This window comes from Ailuropoda melanoleuca, chromosome 5 (genome assembly GCF_002007445.2).
Source record: "Ailuropoda melanoleuca isolate Jingjing chromosome 5, ASM200744v2, whole genome shotgun sequence".
Taxonomy (NCBI): Eukaryota; Metazoa; Chordata; class Mammalia; order Carnivora; family Ursidae; genus Ailuropoda; species Ailuropoda melanoleuca.
Genome location: NC_048222.1, coordinates 60,363,663 through 60,371,062, shown reverse-complemented (window position 1 = coordinate 60,371,062; position 7,400 = coordinate 60,363,663). Strand labels below are relative to the sequence as shown.

The 7,400-nt window shown below is 45.9% G+C and overlaps 3 non-coding genes across 3 annotated transcripts; 1 reads left to right on the top strand and 2 right to left on the bottom strand.

Moving 5' to 3' along the window:
- Positions 1–4,583: 4,583 nt before the first annotated feature.
- Positions 4,584–4,655, bottom strand: TRNAH-GUG. The gene has a single exon. It is a non-coding gene; the product is annotated as a tRNA-His (tRNA).
- A 1,459-nt stretch (positions 4,656–6,114) lies between these two features.
- On the bottom strand, positions 6,115–6,186 carry TRNAH-GUG. The gene has a single exon. It is a non-coding gene; the product is annotated as a tRNA-His (tRNA).
- Positions 6,187–6,850: 664 nt separating this feature from the next.
- Positions 6,851–6,922, top strand: TRNAH-GUG. Its single transcript has one exon. It is a non-coding gene; the product is annotated as a tRNA-His (tRNA).
- Positions 6,923–7,400: the final 478 nt, after the last annotated feature.

The window sequence follows — 7,400 nt, the reverse complement described above, 5'->3', positions numbered from 1 at the left end:
GGGAGGGAGCAAAGAGCCACATTAGGCCCCAAAGGGAAGGGGGCTCAGAGGTGGGGGGGAGTACAGAAAGATGTGTTGGTGAAACTGTGAATCCTAGGAATCCCAGGGCCCAGGTCTCCAAATATTTGTTGGGTTTCTGCTTTGTCCATATTCTAGTTGGCATCATAGGACAGTGCTTCTCAAACTTCAATGTAAACACAAATCGCCTAGAGAACTTGTTACATTGCAGTTTCTGATTCTGTAGGTCTAGCTGGAGTGGGGTCCCAGACTTATAGTTCTAACAGACTCACAAGTTATACAGATGCTGCTGGTACCCACCACCACCCCCAAACATACACACACACTTGGAGTAGTAGGGTTGTAGGAGACACTGACTCAGGAGTCCAATAGTTGCAGGCTCCAGCCGGATCTCTGGGCAAGGTACTCAATGCAACTGATTCTCACTTTCCTTATACCTGCAAAGGGCATAATAACTGTTGTGTGAAGATTAGCAGAGATGATGGACAATGAACAGGCTTTGAAACCTGTAAAATGCTCACGATGGTAGGCGTTAAATGAAGCCACATTTGTTTAAGAAGTATGGAGTTAAGCTGCTGACAGCTCAGAGGAACGGAATCAAGTCTACACAAAAGATGGCAGGCTTCACGGGGGAGGTAGACCTGATCTGGGTAGGATTTGGGCAGATGAAGCAAAAGAGCAAAAGGTCACTCCAAGCTATGAGGTCAGCATGAGTTGAGCCAAGGCAATGAGGTAGGAAGCAGCATAAAGAAGGGGAGGATTCCTGGTGGAGAAGAATAGGAAAAAATGTTAGATGAGGAGGGGGGTGGATATCATAAAGGTAGAATTTAAATGATAATTAAAAACTAATACGCTGTGTGCTCCTTGCACTTCTGATATTTTAAATTATCTGTTAATGCACTTTCTTCCCTCACCAGAGTGTGGACTCCTGGAAGCAGGCTGTTGAGCTACTCACGGGGGCCAAGCAGCTTGCTAGGAACCCAGGATATAGAGGTGAGGTCATCACAGCAAGGCTCTCCAAGACTTGGGTGAGGTTTGCCAGATCCAAAGTCTTGCATTTTAAGCATTACACCATAAAATCAGGATTCTACAGGAGAGCAGGGTACTCCCATATCTTAGTGCAGAGCCTGTCACGTGGCAGGAGCTTAACAAATGTTGAAATGAATAAAGATCATTTCTCTTGTTCTTATTTTTATATAGCTATAATTGTGGTATACACAATTTTATGTCCTTATTTTTTTTCACTCAACATTGCATAGTTTCCCCATTTTTATTATGTAAGCTTTATTTTCTTCCAATTTTTTTAAAAAAATGTCAAACCCACAGACAAGTTCAAAGAAAGTACAGTGGAAATCTATAACCCTTCACCTAAATTCACTACTTTTTAACATTTTGCCATATTTACTCTATCCCTTTCTCTTTTTTCCTTAACTGTTTGATGCAAGTTGCAAATACCATGACACTTTCACTTTAAATAGTTCAGCAGCCATTTCCTAAAAACAAAGAATTATTCTATAGGGCCATTGGAACATGTCCACAATAATGTTTATTATGCAGTTCGTATTAAATTTTTTCCACTTTGCCAAAATGTCTTTTATATATATATTTTTGTCCTGATTCAGGATTTAATTAGGGCTCTCCCACTGTATTTGTTAAGTTTCTTTAGACTTTTTAAATCTTGACCAGTTCCCCATTTTATTGTTGTTAATTTGTTTTTCATGACATTGATCATTATGATGTGTCCAGGGCAGTTGTCATGTAGAATGTCCCACATTCTGGGTTTTTCCAGTTTCCTCATGATTCGATTCAGATTAGACATTTTGGAAAGAACCACTACATAGGGGATATTGTGGACTTCCCACTATATTACACTGGCAGGCCAGGTAGCGCACATTTGTCCCTTCATTGGAGATGCTGGGCTTGATCACTTGGTTAATTTGGATTCCATTACATCTTTCCTTTACAATTTAAAGTAAGCTGTGGTGGCATATCCTGAGATCTTTGATTATTTGCTCCCAACAATGTTTTGCCCGGTGGTTTTTAGCTTCCATTGATGATCTCTCCTTCTATTTGTTATGATGCTGGGGACTGCAAAATGGTGACTCTAATTCTGTCATTTCTTCTGCATTTATTATCTGGCATTCTCTTGTAAAGAAGAGCTGCTGCTGCTCCTTCTCTCTCTGTCTGTTTCTCTCTTTCATCCCCATGGTCTCAAAAATTATCTATTTATCTGTATGTCTATCTATTCAGTGTGATATAATCCATTACTATTATTACTGTTATTACTTTCTGATGCTCAAATTGCCCCAAATTTGGCTAATATGAGCCCTTTAAAGAGGCTTCTGTGTCCTTTTGACTTGGTCCCATCAATCTTTAAGCAGTTAACTTGCTTTCTTATAGAAAATATTTCAGACTTGTACTTCCCCTGCTGCAAACCCGTAATCAGTCATTTTTCCTGACTCCTTTTAGTTGGAAATGGTATTTAAAAGATGGGGGCGCCTGGGTGGCTCAGTCATTAAGTGTCTGCCTTCAGCTCAGGGCGTGCATGATCCCAGGATCGAGCCCCGCATCAAGCCCCTCATCAGGCTCCCTGCTCCGCTGGGAGCCTGCTTTCCTCTCCCACTCCCCCTGCTTGTGTTCCCTCTCTCGCTGGCTGTCTCTATCTCTGTCAAATAAATAAATAAAATCTTTTTAAAAAAACAAAAAAATAAATAAAAGTTGACCTAATACTTCATTTACGTACCTTTGATACTTTAAGAAAGACTATTCAATAAATCATCAAAATGAACATATTTTAGTTTGGTTCAATATTACCTTATTTGTTGAGCATTCAAGATATTTGCACTCTCTTCCCTTCTAAATAACCCTGTAATAAACATCTTTATGCAGATACCTTTTCCAGGTTTAGGATTATTTCCTTTAGCGAGGTACCCAGAAATGGAATTATTAGGACAAAGGGCGTACATTTTTTTTTCTGACTCATGATATACATTGCCTAGTTGCTCACATTTTTAAAGTCAACACTGACTTCTAAGTGTCAAACCCAATGATTTTATCTTATTCCTTTTTCTCCTTTGCAACACCTGAATCTGCTGACCTCCATCCCTGAAAACTTCTTCTTCCAAACTTTCCTTAAATGACACTGTTACGGTTCTCCTCCTTTCTTTCAGGACACACCCTCTTCCTTCTTTAACCTCCTAAATTTGTGCATGTCCCAAGGCCTAGTCCTTAGCCCTTACTTTTCTTAGTGGGTAGTAAGTGGGGTGTCTGCACTTCTGTTTGTCTAACTTTGGATGCCCAGTCCTCTCCTGAGTTCTGATCCCTTCTGGGTTTTGCCTTCTTCTAAGACGGGTCCTTGCCTCAGGCCCCTCTCTGTTCACAAACTTGAGAAGACAAACATGTCTTAGCACACTCACATATGCACTCTGTTCCTTGAGATTTTAGATATAGATGGGAGTTTCATTTGGGCCAAGTTTTCTATTTGTCTGATATGAAAATAACATGTATTTGAAAGAATACAATCTAAGGTATGATCATGAAGTAAACTGGCCCACTCCACTCATTTATGGACTCCATAAGAAACCTCTCTTCAAATATTTATGGAGAGCCTGTATGCTCGGAACATATGCATTGTAAGATTCAGTTCTGCCTTTGATTAACTTGAATTTTCTAACTCTAGTGGCCTGTAATTTAAATTTGATCCTGATAAGATAACAGAGAGATGGAAGTGAAGGGTTTCCAAATGGACTACTAAGTCCCTCTTCCCAACGCCAAACCTAGGATGCTACCCTGCCCTTGCAACATGAAATCAAAATAGGACTGCTTCTCAACAGAGCCCAGGCTCCCATCCAAAGGTTTTTACAAGCACAATAAGGAATCCCTTTCTTCTATCTCACCAACCCAGTCATCCCTCACCTGCCCCAGCCAGGATCCAGGGCCTAGGGAAAAAAAGGACAGGATCAGTGGGTGGATATTCCCTCCCTGTATGTGTACTCCTCCTTCTAAAGGAAGATTGCCTATTAGTGCAAATATATCACCTCAAGTTCTGTCTGACTTCTGGGGGTGAGGGCAAAGAAAGGAAGAGGTTTGTGGGTGGATATATTTTTATACATATACGCTATGTAAATGTTTGTTTATACAAGGACTGTCATGGAAAGATATGAAGGAAACTGCAATAATTTGTGGATGAGGTGAAGAATGATAGGGAGACTTATTTTCACTGGACTTGGGCACATGTATTCTCTAAACATAACTCAATTTTTAAAAATTCATAAAAAGCAAAAAAAACCCACAAGGTCACGGGGCGCGCTGTTTTGCTGCTGTAGAATGATTTAGACACCGATTTTCAATTTCTTCAGAAGGGAAGGGATTATAACTTGTGAAACTGAATTCAGAGCATTAAGTGAGAATTACCGGAGGTGGCGATCTTAGGGGTGGCTCACTCTTCAAAGCAGAAAGACGCGGTGGTTCACTTCAAGAGAGCGAATTGTGATCCCTATAAAATATCGACTGCAAGAAGAAAAATTTAAAAAGTCAAGCCCCTTGCCGTGCCATTGTTGCCACAATGCCGTGACTCGGATTCGAACCGAGGTTGCTGCGGCCACAACGCAGAGTACTAACCACTATACGATCACGGCGAGCTACCGGGGACCTGTAAGTGTTGCCTTCTGATTGTCCTCTTCAATAGTCATAGGCCTTCGCAGTGTGCACGTCACCAAGAGACCCACCTATGGGGCGGAGTTCCAGCTGCCAAATCTGAGAATGCGCAGGCTCATTGCGCTGTCGGCCGTTGCTCGGGTTCTCTCAGGTTTCGATCCGTTAGCCACAGAACTGGTGATGTTGCAGTGGGGATGGGTGGGCTCTATGTGAATAAGGTGGGAGTTTAGGGGGGACCACTTGGGCATCGAGGGACGGGACTGGCCGGAACTAAGTATTCACAGGTTATGTAATTCTCATTCCTAGGAAGATGCCCACCTCTTGTGCCTGGGAGATCCTTCCAGCGTCCCGGGTCTGCAGGGGGCGCTCCTAAGAGGTTCTGGTCCCTGCTGATTCCCCCAGGAGTGACCCAAAATCGCCTCCATGGAGGATGTGGACGCTCCCAGGACCGGTTGGCCACGTAGAAGCGGCTGAATGAACGCATCTCACCCTGCTGATCCCCTCCCCATCAACTTCCTTGCAGCTTCTGTTTGCCCCCGATGGCCCTGACTCCTCCCTCACAGTTGTCCCGCCGCCGGACCCGGTGCCCACCTCGGTTGTGCCCCGGGCGGCAGCAGGCATCAGTCCGGTTTTTCTTCTTGCCCATCAGTGCTCACGCCCCCACGGCGCCTAGAACCAGGCCGAGTCCACAGTAGGCAGAAGCTTTATGCTTAACTGAGAACGTGCCACTGGTTCTAACGAGAGAATCCACGTGACCACCTGTCTGCTCTAATCATCACCCCCACCCCCTGCAGAGTCACCGGAGGGATGTTACTAAACACGAATTGAATCCTTTCACTCCTCCACCCCTCACCCCCACGCACAGACTGCTGGAAATTCATCCACCTTTTCCAGCTCATCCCTTGGCCCTCCCTCAGTGTCGTTTCCCATTCCTGAATTACTTGCATTCATTCACTCAACAGGTCCTTTAGAGGTGGGAAGGGGGAAGATTTATAGAGAAGAATTACCGGTAGTTCCTTTTTGAGACCGCCTTCATACCTTTGCACACAAGATTATCCTGCCTGCTCGGCAAATTCCTTCTCTGCCTTTAAGAGCTACTTCAAAAGTCACCTCCTTGCGCAGCCTTCTCTTCCTATTATTATTGGAAGTTCTTTTCCAGCGCTCCATGGAAATTCGTACATATGTCTATGACAACAATTATCAGCCCAGTGAGCGCTCTGTGCTTTGTCCCCACTGAACGGTATCGCCGATAGGCCGAGTAACCGGAAGCCTATATTCTATGGAAGTCCAATTTAGCCAGAGCTGGTGTGACGTAAACGTCGTTTCCAACTGTCACAAGGGGATTGGGATCCATTTTCGAGAAAGTTGTTACAAATTCGAAATAAAAATGGAGGACAGTGATAAAAAGTCAAACCCCTTGCCGTGTCATTGCCTTCGCAATGCCGTGACTCGGATTCGAACCGAGGTTGCTGCGGCCACAACGCAGAGTACTAACCACTATACGATCACGGCGAGCTACTGGGGATTCGGCCTTCAGTTTCCTCGCCTGGGTTCTTCTGTGTTGAAAGCCCCGCCCCCTTGTCACGTCACTATCTGCTCTCGCGGCTCTCCAGCAGCTTCGCCTCTCCACGTGTGCACGCAGACGCACTGGTCTCCCTGCTTTCTTGAATTCAATCAGCCGTCTGCGCTGGCCACAACCCGCCGCTTCACCCGTTTGGAGACTGCGCTCGAGCTTTCCCTAACCCCGCGCCTCGAAGGAAGTTGTGCGGAGGGGTCGGAACTGATTTTTCCTTCTTGTAGAATTTCGAGAGACAGCCCCGTTCCTAGCCAGAATCCGCTCAGATAGCATGAGTGCCGGGGCATGGTGCGTGTGAGAGGGACCCACCATTCGGGTGACCCCGGGGCAGCACGTCCGTACAGGCTACGTGAAGTGTCCCCGCCTCCTAGGAATCCTTTCGTTTGCAAAGCACTTTCACGTCCTTTCTTCCACGATCCGTGTGCACGCCCAGCGGAGACCGGCGGGGGAAGTTCACGGCGCCCCTACTTCGCTTCAGGGTCAGCGCGAGGGCCAGGCAGCCTGGCAAACCATGGGTGACGTTGGAAGGCTAAGGCGGCGGCGGGTTGAACCAGAAGGCTCACACTCGGGAGCTGGAACTTCGAAGCGTCCCGGTAGCTCGCCGTGATCGTATAGTGGTTAGTACTCTGCGTTGTGGCCGCAGCAACCTCGGTTCGAATCCGAGTCACGGCATTGTGGCAACAATGGCACGGCAAGGGCGCCTTTTTAGATTTGGGAAGCCACGTTGCATCCCGTGGCTGCGCCCCGACTGCCCACTTGGTAGTAGGTGACGTTGCGGCCGAAATTACAATGAGACAAAAGTGGACAGAAGTTTGCGGATCTCTGGGACTTTACTTCCTCTTTCTAATTCTCTAAGTGGGAATGAAGCGGCCCTCCTCCGTCCTCCCCGCTGTGTGATTGTTTTAGGACGTCATTCTGTGTGGTACTTTTCTCTTTCCTCATTTGCCGTCTGTGAGTGGTCACATCGCACACCAGGTCCTCAGAAAAGCCTCACCCGGGTAGAACTTCAGTACTTCCAGTGTGTAGGGGTTAGAGGAACAAAGGGCAAACGTTTCTTAAGGGTTAGAAGAATGCAGATTAGACAGTACAGCGAACGATTTCTGGTTCAGATACTGTCACGAGTGAAAAACGTGACCACACCAGCGGCACC